Raw genomic sequence first — 16,028 nt, forward strand, 5'->3', positions numbered from 1 at the left:
CGCAAATGCAAAAAAAACTCGGGACCTTGTCTAGCTTTGAACACCACACTGTATTAAGCCGCTACAGACACTAGACTACTACAAGTTAACTTCGAACTGGAATGCAGTTGAACCCTAACCAAGTTTCACACCGATTAAGGTACAATCGCATTCCTGACGCCTCTAGAACCACGTTGGATTCTGCGCACTTGATTCCCTTAGCTGATCTCGACCACAAGTAAGAGTTACTACGACCCGAAATCGAATACTTATAAACAAATTTGTCTCCCACAGATATGTCTATCCTTTATTATTATTGTTCTGTCTATTGATACAAAAATTAAGGTTAGCAGGAACCAACCAATACCTCGGACTTATACTCCTGAAGAGCAGCCTAGAAATATCAGTCACCTCACAATAACCTAACTTATTAACAGGAAAACTTATTGCGGAATCACAAGAATATGAGACGAAAAACTGTTGTGATTACTTTTTATATCTTACTTATCGGTGATAAATCTCGAGTAAACCTTAGAGAAGATAAAACTCAATACGATAAAACAAGTAAGATCATAATACACAACTACAGAGAAAATAGTTGGATCTGGCTTCACGAATACCAATTGAAGTCTTCAAGTCGTTAATGATACATATGTATCTTCCTCTCTCTGGGAACTAGTGATCCTCAAGATGGATTGAGGATACAATTGTAATTTAGGAGGTATTACTGATTTAAGGTAGTATTCCTATAAAAGGAAAATAAATTCCTAAGAGGTTTGAGAAACCAAGCAAAGTAAGGAAGTACGCCAAGATAAGGAATTATTCCTAGAACAAGGTAATATTCCAAGAACATGAAATATACCTAGAAAAGGAATTATTTCTAGATAAGGAAATAAATTCCTATAAGGTTTTGGAAACCGTTAAACCTATAAATAGAGATGGTTATCTCATAGCTAAGAAAATCTAGAGTGTGGTTTGTGATACAAACACACCTAGATCAGAGAGGGATGTTTGTGAGACAAATCACCTTTGTGTGGATATTAATTATTGTAAAAGCAAGCTTAGTAAAACAGTTAAAGGTTATCCACTGTTTAGAGAGATTGTGAGCGTAACAAAGAGATAGTTGTAATAGTTTTCTTGTTCATAATCTAGAGAAGATATTTTCTACGACTCTGGTTTCTAGTGTGTTATGTTTTCTAGTTTTCGTCTGTTATTATTCTGAATTCCTCCTCTATAATAATAGTCACCAAGGTACAGAGATCAATACGTATCAAGTTGGCGTCAGAGAAAGTTAGTTTCTTTTTGAGAAGATTCCTGTGGTTTAAGGTCTTCACTAGATATCTCTACAAAAATCTTGGTGAGTTACTCGAAAAGCAGGAATACGTTCAAAGAACAAGAAAACCAAGGATGACAAAGTTAGATGATGAGTCTAAGACTGATGAGCCAAAAACTACCGACGAGAAGGTGGTTATGTTAGAAAAAAGAGATGAAGACGATTCAAACTACCATGGACGAGTTGGTTTCTTGTATTCATTCCAATACACCAAATCTGAAACTTGCAAAAAAGACGAAATCCCCATCTTGGGGTTCGAAGAAGGGGATGAGGAGGAAGAAGAAGAAATCGAAGAGGAAAAAGAAGATGAGATTCCTAAAGGCACAACAGCAAAAAAACCTCGTGGTAAGTTTATGAATCATTGTAAGAATCTAAAAATTGATTTTCATGTTGATATTCCACTTTATAATGGAAGTGTCGATGTAGAGAAATTGGATGATTGGATAGAGCGTATAGAGACGTACTTTTCTTTATTTGAATATGGTTCGAAGGAGAAGATAGATTTTGCGGCATTGAAGCTTTGAAAACATGCTCTAATATGGTGGAAATCTTATCAAAAACAATACCTAAGTAAGGGAGCAATGTCGTGGAAGGGATCCAATGAAGTTGTGAGGAAACAATTTTATCCAGTTGGCTACCTTGAAGAGAGATGGTTCAAGTGGTACGACTTGAAGCAGACTTACAACCACACCGTGCAAGAATATACTTCGGAATTTCAGAATCAAGCTATGGTTTTGGATTTAGACTTGGAAGATTATGCTATCAATATGAAGTATATCTCCGGGTTCCATGAGTATATACAGAAAGAGTTGAAGATGTTTTCGGTGGATAATATCTCCAAAGCAAGCATAAAAGCTAATGTCATCGAAGGCATGCTTAGGAAATCTGATGTTGAGGGAAACACCAAGGGGAAATCTGGAGGTTTCATCACTAAAGGATATGAAATAAGCAAAGAGGATAGGAAGTCTAAAGACAAAGAAGGTTTGACTTTCACTCATTGCAAACAAACAGGACATGTCGTCGACAAGTGTTGGATGAAGTATCCTAATTTAAAACCAAAAGGGTTGCAGAATAAAGTATCAAAGAAGGAAGCACTAGTTGCACAAGCTCCAATAGAAGTCCAAGGACCAACGGAACCCAACTCAAAGCTCTCTCTTATGGAAGGAGCAAAAGAAGGACCTTTAAAAGATGACCTTAGGGAACGACTCTTCACAGTTAAGATGCAGGTTAAGACAACACTTATAGATGTTGTTATTGACCCAGTAAGTCAGAAGAATTTACTTTCACATTCTTTGGTACATAAGTTGGGTTTGACGACTTTCAAATTACATCTGAAACCCTATCCTTGAGGGTGGATTCACAAGGAAGGTGGGCTACAGGTTGCAGAGCAGTGTACGTTCAAGTTTGCTTTTGATGAGTCATACATTGATGAGGTTACATGTGACGTAGTTCTGTTGATGGTGTTTTTTAATTCAGGGTCAAAACTGTAAAATCTTGTATTTAATGCGCTATCACCCTGCGAGGGATAAAGCCATTTGAAAACTGACGAGTGAAAAAACCATCCAAGCTCATTGAGCAATTCAATATATATATATATATATATATATTCTGTGAATTATTTCTTCTGCTAGCATTGCCCATTAATGCATGACTCGCTTGATATTTTCTTATGTCATGTTCCCAGCCGAACTCCCAATATTGACATGACATGAAGAATAAATGTTCACTCTCAGCAGAGTAGCATGAATCTTCCGAAGTGCCAGTATTGAGATCTGCATGAAAATACCCACACAAGCTACATCACTCTCTGACAAAGAGAATCTCGTATCGACGCACTTTTAAGATAGCTTGATCACGCTTGAATTCCTTAAGGAAAATCTAGACTGTTAATATCGGTCTTAGAAATGATCACAACCACACAATTTGTCCGCGTGTTTCAGCAAGCCTAGAACACTCCTGTAGATGGTGGATTTTCGACAAAGGTTAAAATCATAAACCCATAATCATACGAACTTCTGATCCAGCAATCAGACGCCATATCGAGACACGGGTCTCTCATCGAATCTCTGACTGAGAATACTGTCTCTCAAAGTACATGCAGATATGTAGTCTCTCGGCTAGGCAACGACATATCTCATGAATACTGAACACTTTAGTAATTACTTCTATATAGAATCACGAGATTGGACGACTCCTAGACAACTTGCCTGCTAGTATAGAGCAATAACGTCTTCAGGATACAAACAACAATTTTCCCTGACTATATAAAGTATATGACGCTTCAACTAGCTCATGTCGCTCAGAATAATTAATTCTCCTAGACGATCGTACTAGTATAGAGCCATCAACTAATTATTCCTAAATTCTTGGATTCATCCACTGGATTTCTGAAAATATTCAAATATTTTCGTAATATTTCGTTACTTCAATCTATGGTTCTTCCCAACAGAATTCCATGGGTTAGTAATAAATATTCAACATATGGGCGTCTGAGTTACCTTCGAGTAATCCCCGACTCAAAAGGTGCAAGTGTGCTCGACGATGATGCACTAACAATCACCTGAACGCACGAACGAGTATTTCAAAATACGACGAAACAATGAACCTATGCAAAATATGAAAGAAAATAATAAATAATAAAATATTGACCAAGGTGCTGGGGGACTGGGCCCACTGGCCGGCCGGCCATGTCGTGGCCAGTCCCATGCCGGTTTTATATTTTATCATATTTTTGTTATTTTCCTTGATCTTATGAAATCCTTTCATTTGAAAAAATATTCTTCGTTTTGAGGAAACTCCTCAGTTTCATGGTGTTTCCTTCGCACCAAGGAGATAGTATAAAATTGGGAAAAATGTCGTGGGCCGTGTTTATTGGCCAAACGGCCATGCCTTGATCCCGACCGTCCCACACCTCATGGTTCCTTATTATTTTATTAATATTTTCCTAATCTCATGAAAACTCCTTAATCTCATGGTATTTTCATAAAACCATGAAAAATATAATATAAAATTAGGGAAACTCGTGGGACCGGTCCCCAGCCGGCCGGCCATGCCCTAACCGGTCCCAAACGTCCTTTTATTTTATTATTATTATTATTTTAAGTTTCCTTGATCCCATGAAATTCCTTGATTTCATGGTATTTCTCTCAAATTATGAAAATTCCTTCAAATCATGGAAATAATACACAAAAAATACATAAAATTAGGGAAACGCACGGGACCGGGCCCTAGCCGGCCGACCATGCTCAAAGCCGGTCCCACACTCCCTTATTTTATTATTTTAATATTATTTGTTTCCTTTATCCCATGGAAACTCCTTCACTTCAAGGAAAATCCTTAATTTCAACAAACTCCTTGATTTCATGATATTTTCATAAAATCATGAAAATAATATAAAATTAGGAAAAGGCACCATGGGACCGTGGTCACTGGCCGGCCGGCCATGCCTTGGCCTCAGCGATCCCACGCCTCATCATTCCTTCATTTTATAATTATTTTCCTTCATTTCATGAAGTTTCCTCAGTTTCAGCAAAATCTTGATTTTGTCATATTTTCTCAAATGGTTGCTCAAACGCATGCCAGAAAATATCAAAATTCTCAGGACTGAGACACAAACGTTTCGACGACGTGAGCATGTTACCTTGAACGACCAAGGTTGGATCTTTGGCTCGCACGGATCCGGTCCCACATATTTTCATGATTTGACCTAATTTGCGCAATTGCATGTATTAGGTCCAAAACTCTTCCAAATAATATTGGAATTTTCATAGAGTGATCATCATTCGATCCCATGAACATCCAGGGCCGGTTTCATGACCCCTTGGTCGGTCCCTCACCTCTTCATAATTAATTCGGTTTTATCACCTAAGGTCAGACGAGCATTATATGAGAAATGATTGAACCATCATTTGATCATTCTTTCACCAACTCTTCAAGAGATCTTGGTATTTGTTCACTCGAGCATATGGGCGCTACATGGTCGACCCATGATCCCATGTATCCGGTCCCTTCTTCATTCCATGGTTGAATTTTTAATAAACCATCAATTGGTCATCAATTGATCAAGCTAGGTTTTCTGAGTCCAAGGATCATAATTCCAAATTCGAAGGCTAATAATTTTACGACGATCTCATGATCATCATTTTATTATACTCGGTTCATCTATCAGTATTCTAATTAATGTTTTATTTTGGTCACGCTACCAATAATTCATCAGACGAGCAACACTTGCTCAGATGAGCAATATTTGCTCAAACCAAGGAATATTGGTTCAACCCTCAATATTCAACAATTTATCGAATGAGAAATACTTGCTCGCCTCAACTATCAACGTGAGAATTATACCTCTATCTCAACAGACACGTTCAATTCATGAGTCTCAGAACATTTTGCAAAATCATGTTAAACTCAGCAAATACATGGACTCATCGTCCCATGAAGTCATGAAGTCAACAACTGACTAATTACACCACGAGATGTCAATCGTGTCACATGGGGGGATATTAACTAGGGATTGTTCTGGCGGTCTACAGCACGTGTGTTCATACACACGATGGAATGTGAGAAAGTCGTGCAATCAGTTGAAGGAGTTAACAAAGTAGTGGATGGAAAATCGACCAAGTCTCCGCACGATGAGCAACTGGTTTCAAACACGATTTACATTTCCCCACTCTTTGATTCCATCAACTTTCACACTTCATGGGATCATGGTGTCTACAATTCCAGCAATATAAATAAGTCTCTGAATCATGATTGAAAAGAACAGAAATCTTATGTCAAACAGACAACAAGAGATTAACAACTCATCATCTGAGCAATTACTTTCAACAGAGATTCAATCATTCAGAACTTATCTTATTCAGAATACACAACACACCTACAATCTTTGATTATCATCGATTCCACACATTTCTCATCTTCCCTCCTACAGATCGACCCATCCTCTCTTGTGAACGAATTTACTCTGGAACGACCATTGTCTTGGTTTAGGCCGGAGTACTACAGACTGATCTCTCGAATTCAAAGCACTCCCTTCTTGCAGTGCATCTGTGTGAGGTTGAAAATTTCACTCGGTTCAAGGAGTCTCCTCCGCACGGTCGTCTCCTCAATTTCGTAAAAAACCAGCAAATCGTTTTGCCCCATCTACAACTCCTTACGAAACTAGGAAATCATCATATCGACTGACGGCGGGCCCACTAATGCTATAGCCGTTCGAACTCTATTTATCACACCTCGGCGCCGTCAAACACCACACCCAAGCGTGAGTTGTCGCGCTGTTGAAAGATAGCTCAAATGAGCTAGACCGTATAAAACGGTCTCAGAAGCATCACGAACGTCCAACTTTTCCAGCCTGGTTGGATGGCTTGGATCCTCCTACGAACAGTTAAGGAAGTACCAGCATGATCACCGGTGGGACCACTAGTGCCCTAGTCGACCGACTTGCCTGCGGCTAGCCTATAGGGTACTCAACCGCTTGCCCAAACTCGAGCAGACAAGCTGTATTCAAAACCCTAAATTTAGGTTGCGGAAGTTTACAACTGTCGCGAATCGATCGTGTCCGTCCAACTTAGCTAGCCTAATTAGACGAATTAGATCGCGTTTCAGACAGTCAAGGGGGTGCACATGGGTCCACCATCGACCCAATTTTATCCTCACTTGATCGACTTGCCCGAAGGAAGTCAATGACACGCCAAATCGTTTGATTGAACTAAGGTGGATGTGGCTGTCTCAAAACCCTAATTGGGGATTACGGCAACACACTTTTATCGCAAAGTGATCACAACCATCCATCTTCGCCAGCCTAAACGAGCGGTATAGATCTAAATTTCAGACGGTCTCGAAGATGTTAATGTGATCACCATCGACCCACCTTTTCGCATGACCGACCGACTTATTAAAGCTAAGGCTCAATTTCTCAAAACGCTCACCCAAAGAGGGGTGGGCCACACGGTTTTTAAACCCTAAGTTATCAACAGCGATATGCAACTGCCGCAAATCATCTCGTCCACCCAACTTTGGTATCCTAGTTGGACGATGTAGATTTATTTCCAGCAAACCAACAAAATAGCATGGCAATCATCGACCACCTCTCTCTCACGGGAAGCGATCGACCAAGTGATGGCTTGTCCATGCGGCCTTCAAATGATCACCCAAAGATGATCGGTCATGCTACCCTTTTAAGACGCCCAATCCGCGACTTATTCAATCGAGCTCCAAAACAATGATGTTTCATACACATCGATTACTCTGAGCTGTTTAATGTGATGCTTTACATGCATCGAATACATACATCACTAGTGGAAAATGGGTTTTAACCACTTCCTGGGCTTCACTAAAACGACTGTTGCAGGGCAGTACTTGATTATGGTGTTGTGATCCACAGCAAGGTAGTCAATTTCGGCCATCTCGGCCAAAATTCCGCCGAAATTTCCCTTTTCGGCTCGTAGCACAGCGAAATACGAAATTCCAGTGATAGGAAAAGTTACCGAAAAACTCGGTTATATCGGCCGAAATTCCACCGATTTTAACAACCGAGATAGGGTATTTAGTAATTTAACATAACTAATCCTAATATCCTATTCCACCGATTCACTCTTCTTCACTTCGTTTCTTCTTCACTTCGTTTCTTCTTCAGTCTCTGACTCTCTCTCACATAATCGAAGCAAGGTATGTTAATCGAAGCAAGATTAGGGTTTGTGGTGTTAATCGAAGCTAGATTTATATATTTTGACTTTTGAGAACTTTTCTATCATACTGTGTGTTCTTTTGATGTTAATCTGAGATTAGGGTTTTTAATTTCAATTGAAGCCTTCTTTGTTTAATTACTGAATTTGTTTTTCATGGGTTCTTTTTGATTTGTCATGGGTTCTTGTTGATTTGCTGGTGAGGTCATTAAATATTGAGTTCACTTCATAGTTGTGACAGTGTTTGATGCATGTTAGGGTTCTTGTTGATTTGCTTTAGTAATGAAGAATTGGGTGTTTGGTTTCCTCAGGTAGCAGTATTAACTGCTGGTTAAGCTCAAGAAGTATTTAATTTTGCTTTATGTGGCTCAAGTAATAGTCTTCTTTCAGCTGGATGCAAATCTGAGGTAGGCATCCATTCTATGCTTCTCTCAGGTAGGAATGTGGTTGAGGTGATGTTTGTGTCATTATCTGATATCAATTTATAGACTATATATTGATGTTCATAATTAGAGTTTTATTAGGCAGTGGTAATAATTTTGTGCTAATAATTGGTTGTATTAGCCAGTGGTGTACCAAGTTCAGTTGGCTCCCAATTATAAGAAAGTTCAGTTGGGTAATAGAGTTTTCTTATTGTTCTCATAATTTCAATTTGACATGAATTTCAGGTTGTGATTATGGATTCTTCTAATGCATCCAATTCTAACAAATCAAACACTACATGTGGGTCAATACTCCCTCAATCTTCTAGTCTGACTCAAACTAGAGATCCAGCATGGAAATGGGCTACATGCAAAGATCCTACATTTCCGAAGAAACTAAGTTGTACGCTTTGTAACAAAGAAATGCGTGGTGGTGGAATTACTAGGCTTAAGCAGCATATCACACAAGTGAAAGGGAATGTTTCATCATGTATGAAAGCAACAGTTGAAACTATAAATGAAATTAGACAAAATGACAGTAAAAAGAAGTTAAAGAAAGCTCACAGGGATAACGTTGATGCTATGTATCGTCGCACACAATCTGATGAGAAGTCTGATGCTGATACTGATGATGAGGACCATGAGGTACAAGAAGTTGAAAAGGATTTTAATGTGGGCAGTAGTATTCAAGTAGTTGTTCAGAGTCAGAGTAAAAGAAAATTCAAGAGCCAAAGTAGTTCTAGGGGTCCAATGGATTTACTCATGCAGACAGACCACCAGAAAACTCAGCAATCCACTCTTGACAGAAACTGTTCAGTGAAAGAGAAGTTAAAGAAAGATGCATGGAAAAGCATTTCATCTTGGAGGTAATTGAAGATGTCGGGAAATAAAATGTGGTTCAATTCATTACTGACAATGGTTCAAATTTTCCGAAAGGGTCAGTTTTCTTGAAGTCTGTAGATGCGTCAAACAGAACCAATGATGTTGATTTCATACGTGAGATTGTAAAGGAGGCAATTGAAGATGTCGGGAAAGAAAATGTGGTTCAATTCATTACTGACAATGGTTCAAATTTTAAAAAGGCTGGGAAAGATTTAATGCTTGAATACCCGAATCTATTTTGGACTCCTTGTGGTGCTCATTGTGTCCAGTTGATGCTAGAAGAACTTGGTGACAAGCTTATGCGAATCAAGACAGACGTCATTCTAGGTAAAAGACTTGTTACGTACATTTATGCTCATTTTCAAGTATTGTGCTTGATGAGGGAGTTGACACGTGCAGACTTACATAGGTCTACAAAGACTAGATTTTCAACTCAGTATTACACACTAAAAAGTCTTCAAAAGTATAAAAATCCTTTACAAATGGTGTTTGTGAATGATAGGTGGGCAAAAACTAGATTTTCAAAAGAAACTCTTGGAATTAATGCACTTAAAATTGTTACAAGTAGCACATTTTGGGAAGATGTTGATTATGCTTGTAGTGTGCTGAAACCTTTAGTTAAGGTTGTAAGGTTGGTGGACATCGAGCGCAAACCTACAATGCCTTCTTTTTATGATGCAATGAGGATAGCAAGGAATCAACTAGAGGAGAAATTCAGTGAAGATGATGATACATGGGGTGTAATTAAGGCTTGCTTTGAGAAAATATGGAAGAATAACTTTAATCATGCTCTACATTGTGCGACATACTATTTGAATCCTTCCATATTCTACACTATTGAAGCTTATAAAAAGGATAGTGATCCAAAGTACATAGAAATCAAAAGGGGACTTCATACAGCAATGCAAAGGCTTATACCCAATGAAGATGAACTTGATGCTGCTACGGGTGAATTGAGAAAGTATGTTGATGTTGTTGGGATCTTGGGAACTCCGCCTTGCGAAAGAAGAAGAAATAAGGATCAACCTCGTAAGCTTGTTTGTTTTTTAAGTTTAAAGTTTGACTACATTTGTGTTAGATAGATTTTATAACTACTTTGTTTATATTTATAACAGATAAATGGTGGATTACATTTGGAGAAATCGATGCGCCAAACCTACAAAAATTTGCAATCAGAGTATTGAGTCTTACTTGTTCTGCTTCCCCATGTGAGCGAAATTGGAGCACATTTCAAAATGTAAGTATTCTAATCTTTTACACTCATTAGTAATATTCTGAATATGCACGAACCATGCAATTCCAGTACCTATATTTTGAATTAATTGATTATGGAGTGTTGTATTACTGTTAAGACTTGACCATAACTCATTTCCCTTAAGTGCTCTGTATAGTAGGTCGATTGAACTACGAACATAACATGCCTGTATACCCCTATGTTCTCATGACAACAAGCTACAAAAAAATTAGCATGTGCTTACTATTAAGTATTTTAGTTGAATTACTTACTTATCTTATGTATTTCAGTTGCACTCGAAAAAACGAAATCACATAACGCAACAGAAATTGAATGATAGTGATTTTATCTAGTATAATAAGAAATTGCAGCGTCGTTACCTAGAAATCCAACAATATAACGATAATGATAAAGCTAATGATCCTATTTTTGGAGGAGCGTGATGAAAATGACGAATGGTTGGAGTTACGAAATAAAACTAATCTCCCCACAATGGTTTTTATGAGAGGTATTTTTGTAAATAATAGAGCTCAATAATGGAATTCAGAAACGTCTGCGGGAGAAAGAAATTTCATGAGAAATTTTTCAGTAGAACCTATGTTACCTTTTTCTGTTTTTTATTTCCTCGCTCGGTTCCTCTCTCCCATTTCCGATCTCATTTTTCTTTTCTTTTCTATCTGATTCTTATTCTTCTTCTCCACTTCTAACCTAAAAAATCCCAAACATGAGTGAAATCAACAAACCCTTCTCTTGATTTCTTTTCTGAAATCCCTCATCTCATTATTCAAGTGGTAGATCTGAAACTCGCTTGGGTTTAATTTGTCGTTATCAATAGGTTTTCGTTACCCTTTTGTGTTTTGTTTTTCAATTTCACTGATTTTAGGGTATTAATTATTTTCTTACTTTTTTTTGATTGAGAAGATCTTGGGGTGATGTTGGAGTTCTTCTTTAACATATTCTCGTTCTCAAACTTCATAAGGTAAAGTTATGGTTTTTCATAAAACAATTTTTTTTTCTCTTTTCAATTTCTTTGATAATAGGGTTTTAATTATTTTTCTGTTTTTTTTGTGATGTAACAGACTCTCAGGTTCAGTTGGATCTACAGGTATAACATTTCCATCACTTTATGGGTTAAAGTTCAATCTGGGTTTTGTCTACACTGTCAATTTTGTTATTTTTATGTGCAAATGAGCAGGGACGAACCTATGATAGGTGCAAAAATTACTAAATCTTTTCCATTATAATTTCTTAGGTCTGGGATTTGGTTTTATTTTTTTCCTAATTTGGTGTTTAGGTTTTCTGTTTGTACCAATTGATTGAACGACACTCTGATTTTACACATTTTTAGTAAACTGTTTTCGGGATTTTCTCAATTGTGATATTTTGTGGAGCTATATTGGCACTGATCTTTGGGTTATTATCATCAACAGTCTAACTGTTCGTGTAAATGCCTAGCAGAAAGGATTCAATTCTCCACGAACAAATTTTTTTTTTTGAACTCTGTATTTTTGAAACAACTCTCAGTTGCTTAGTTACCTCAATCAACGCCAGAGATGAAGAGTTATAGAGTTCCAAAGATATTTACTCAAACCCTTGATTTTATTTTACAGATGGTTCATTTCTTTTCTCAGACTGCCCTTGTTTGATGTACTTTGGTAGCTATAATACAAAGCGTGAGGTTAGGTTGTAATGAGCTTTATGTTGGCTATAGTGTTGTGCTTAGTTTCAGGTCGATAGCCTTAGAGACTCCACGAACGTAACCAATTAGTGATGTTGTGGTAGTCAAAAGGTATACATGGAGACTCAAGAGATGAAATTGATCTTATTAACTTGGGAGTATGTTGTGTAGTATCGCAGTGAAACTTCCTCTCTGCATACCACTTGATGGTAATTGTTTTCTTTTGGTATAAACACATTTAAAGAAAAAAGTTTCTGTAAATTTAGTTGGCTACAAAACCTATACGGTAGTAGAATCGTAATAGAAGTCTAATAGGAAAAAAACATTAGAATATTGAATATTTCAAGCATGCTTGTTGAAATCTATACTATTTTTCATTTAACTTTGAATTGTATGAACTTTTATAATACTAGAGTTGTCATTCGAATCTGCATGCCATATTCTCATAAATAGATACATGCATTTTTATCATCTCCTAACTGTTTGAAAATTCTCAGGCGAGGGGATTGAAGAAGCATTGGAAGACGCTTAACCCAAACATTAGATGCTAGATGAACTTGGAGGTGAATTTGTAAGCAAAGGATAAATATAAATTCACGTCTCTGTTTTCGTTGTGCAGATAAAATAAAGGATTATATTTGGTTTGAAACAGGTGACAGAAAGCTCATCACTTCAGAGTTAGCGCTTGTGCTGGACCATTGGTGTGTTTGATTCCGGTGGGCAGACTACTGGGTTACTTTCAACCGGGTCATAGTGAACAGGTGTATGTACTGTTTCAGGAACTTAAACATGCTTCGTTTTGTAAAAATACTAAAGAAATTTGACAAAGTAAGTATAATGGGTACTCTGTATCCTTGAGATTTCAATTAGTCATTGAATGCTTTTATAGTTTATACCCCAGTACTTAGTATGATAAATTACTGAGATTTTTTATTTGATTTTCAGGTTGTAAAGAACAAGCTTTATCATAAATTCCTTTGAATGAATATAATTAGATTACTGACTGTAATTTGCTTCTTAGACTTTTATTTTTGTTATCGGGAGTATGGAATATTCTTCACAGACCCTTGAGTTATAGTTCTAAATAGACCCTTGTTTCAAATGGTTCTGGAGAGAGAATGTGGATATGACAAGCACATCATATATATCCAACTGAACCTTGGTTCAATATATGGTTCATCCATAAACTTGTTCTGTTGATGCAGCGGTTCAATAGTTTGTGCTTTGACATTGTTCGGTACAAACATCTGCTAAAATCTGGATAGTCATCTTTAACATGTGGATGTGTCAATCGACCAGTTGGGTTTAGGTACACTTGGCTAGATTGAACTACTCAATCTAATGTTTATATGGTTGATCGTCATCCAAGCAGCAACTCCTGTTTAGGTGAAACATTCCGGAAGCTCTACGCTTTGCCAGCATTAGTGTTCTGATATTTGTAATACTTGGTTTTAGTTTTCTTATTTAGAAACCCTCTCTTTTTGTAGTTGATAAACAAATTACAAAAGACTCAGAGGAGTCATGGTAACAGTGGTGCTGTTTGTGTTAAATTCACATCCAACTTGCCAGATAAATCCATGGTAATAGAAAAACAAACTTCATTATGTTCTTGTATATCATGTAGTGTTTTTGTGAATGTGATTTTTAATACTTATTTTGATTGTTTACTAATGGAAGTTCTCTCCTTTGTAGGTGAACATTAGCACACATATTCCTGAATGACTAAACTACTGATGTGCTGTGAAATGACAGTTGGGGTTCTATTCTTCATGTGCTTATCTGAGTTCCTTAGGTAATTCAAGTATGAAAATGCTGTGTAACTCGAGGGTTGGTTCTTTAATTGCTCTTCGGTAATGCCTGTCGATCTCAAACATTAAATTCCCTTTTGGTGGCTGCAGAACAAGATCATAATCGTAAACCCTGATACGGAACTTCTAAGACATATATAATTAATGACAGGTTTCAGATGGCAGTTGGCAAGTACAATCTTTTTGAAGGTCAGTAATGCCTTAGACTTCTTGTGTTTGACGAGCATTTAAAATTTTTATTTATCTGTTGATAAAACAAGTCTGAATCTGGTTTCTGTTTTTCTTTGTTTGGAATGTCAGAACTAGGAAGCCATAGACAAGGATCCTTATTTCTATAATATTTTTACTCACTTGTTGGAATCATTGTATGTAATTCTTGTGCAATCTTCTCTTTTGTTCTTGGTTTTGTATGCGAAGTAGATGCAATTCATTTATTTTCAGTAAGTTTCAATTTCAGTGGATAATTTTAGGTTTACGTGGTGAAGGTGTCAAATGGTTGTTTAGTGATACAGTCTTGGTTTTTAATTGCAGCTTAAGATTGGAGTAATGGAAGATTTTGAAGCTTTTTGATTTGTCAAGTTTGCTAGTAAATGAAGTGTTGTCTGTAGTAAGCTGCTAGCTCGCATGGAAGATTTTGAAGCTTTTTGATTTATTAAGTTTGTAAAAGGAATGTAGGTTGAGCATTTTTTACTTATCGTTGAAATTTTCATATTTAGAACTTAAAAGGTATGATAATAGAAGTTGTAAACAAACTCATTTTAATACAGATCAAGTTTTAAGTTATCAATTTAATTTTGTAAAATTCAGTTATAAACACATTACTACTGGTTTGATTCTAGATTCAGATTCAGTTGACTCAGCTTCAGATTCAGCTGAATCAAATCTTTTTTTTTTTGTTAAATATAATCGATATAAACAACTGTTTCTATCACTAGAGTCGACTGAATGTCAGAGGAAGTGGTGTTTTAAAAAGATTTCAACTTGTTTTGGAAAAAACCACTACCAGATTCCAACTAATGAATACAATTGATATTACCTCTAATCTTGGCAGTGGTTTAACTTCCATTTTGCACTAGTTTATGTCGGCCTCATAAACGACTTAGTTGTTTCACCTAATAGCACCATATGCTATTCTCTGCGGCAAGTCCCACGACTTGACTCACTCATTCGAGACATCAAACATGTCACAAACTGGGGGATACTCACTGGGGTGTTGGTCTGGCGGTTTACAGCGTGAGGCATGCAACGCGCCCATTATGAGAAAGTGTCAGGAAAGACGGACAGTTAATGAGACTAGTTGGTGAACGTGTGGTCACTCTTCCCTCATAACGGAAACACGATGATCACTACTTTCCGCACAAATCCACTTCTCCACTACTTAACTTCCTCCACTTCTTAAGAGATCAGAGTGCCCTCAATGACTTGTATAAATAGGTTTTCAATCTATTTCGAAGACAGGAGACAAGTGTTATCAACACAAGTAGCTAGAAACCATTTTCTGATACACAAGTCATAAACAACCACACCTTCATAATTCAACACTCTGATCTAAAGCACCTTCTTCGCTTCCCTCCCTAAGATCAACCCTTATCCTTGACCAAATTGAGTCTGGAACGACCATTTCTTGGTTTAGTCCAGAGTCTTACAGATTGATCTCTCGAATCTAAAAGTACTCCTGTGCAGTGCATTTGTTTAGGGTTTGAATTCGTTTCTCATCAACACACCAAAATTTACCAAAAACAATAGAATCAGTTTTTTCCCTCAAACAAGTTCCATTAGATGTTTGTCAGGTTGTACTTGGTAGTCCTTACTTATGGGATCAAGATGCGGTTTTACATAGGAGAGACCAGAAGTATACCTTTACCAAATATGGGAAAGCTTTTGTAATACGAGCTATAAACTCTCCTCTTGAAGGAGCGAGCTTGATTACAGCCACTCAGGAAAAAAGGTTGGTGAATGCTAGTACAAAGTTCATTCTCCTTATCCGTTCTCTTGACGGGAAGCCGAGT

At 37.2% G+C, this 16,028-nt stretch overlaps 1 long non-coding RNA gene across 6 annotated transcripts; it reads left to right on the plus strand.

Moving 5' to 3' along the window:
* The first annotated feature begins 10,807 nt into the window (after positions 1-10,807).
* On the plus strand, positions 10,808-14,817 carry LOC113343353. Of its 6 annotated transcripts, none has more exons than XR_003357199.1 (10): positions 10,809-11,324; positions 11,455-11,512; positions 11,613-11,638; positions 12,709-12,774; positions 12,864-13,597; positions 13,699-13,791; positions 13,904-14,003; positions 14,110-14,208; positions 14,320-14,384; positions 14,551-14,806. It is a non-coding gene; the product is annotated as an uncharacterized LOC113343353 (long non-coding RNA). The 6 variants fall into 6 exon arrangements; XR_003357200.1 differs by lacking the exon at positions 14,320-14,384 and having other exon boundaries at positions 10,810-11,324; positions 12,864-13,039; positions 13,157-13,597; positions 14,551-14,817; XR_003357201.1 differs by lacking the exon at positions 14,320-14,384 and having other exon boundaries at positions 10,808-11,324; positions 13,904-14,012; positions 14,551-14,817.
* Positions 14,818-16,028: the final 1,211 nt, after the last annotated feature.

This window comes from Papaver somniferum, unplaced genomic scaffold (genome assembly GCF_003573695.1).
Source record: "Papaver somniferum cultivar HN1 unplaced genomic scaffold, ASM357369v1 unplaced-scaffold_57, whole genome shotgun sequence".
Taxonomy (NCBI): domain Eukaryota; kingdom Viridiplantae; phylum Streptophyta; class Magnoliopsida; order Ranunculales; family Papaveraceae; genus Papaver; species Papaver somniferum.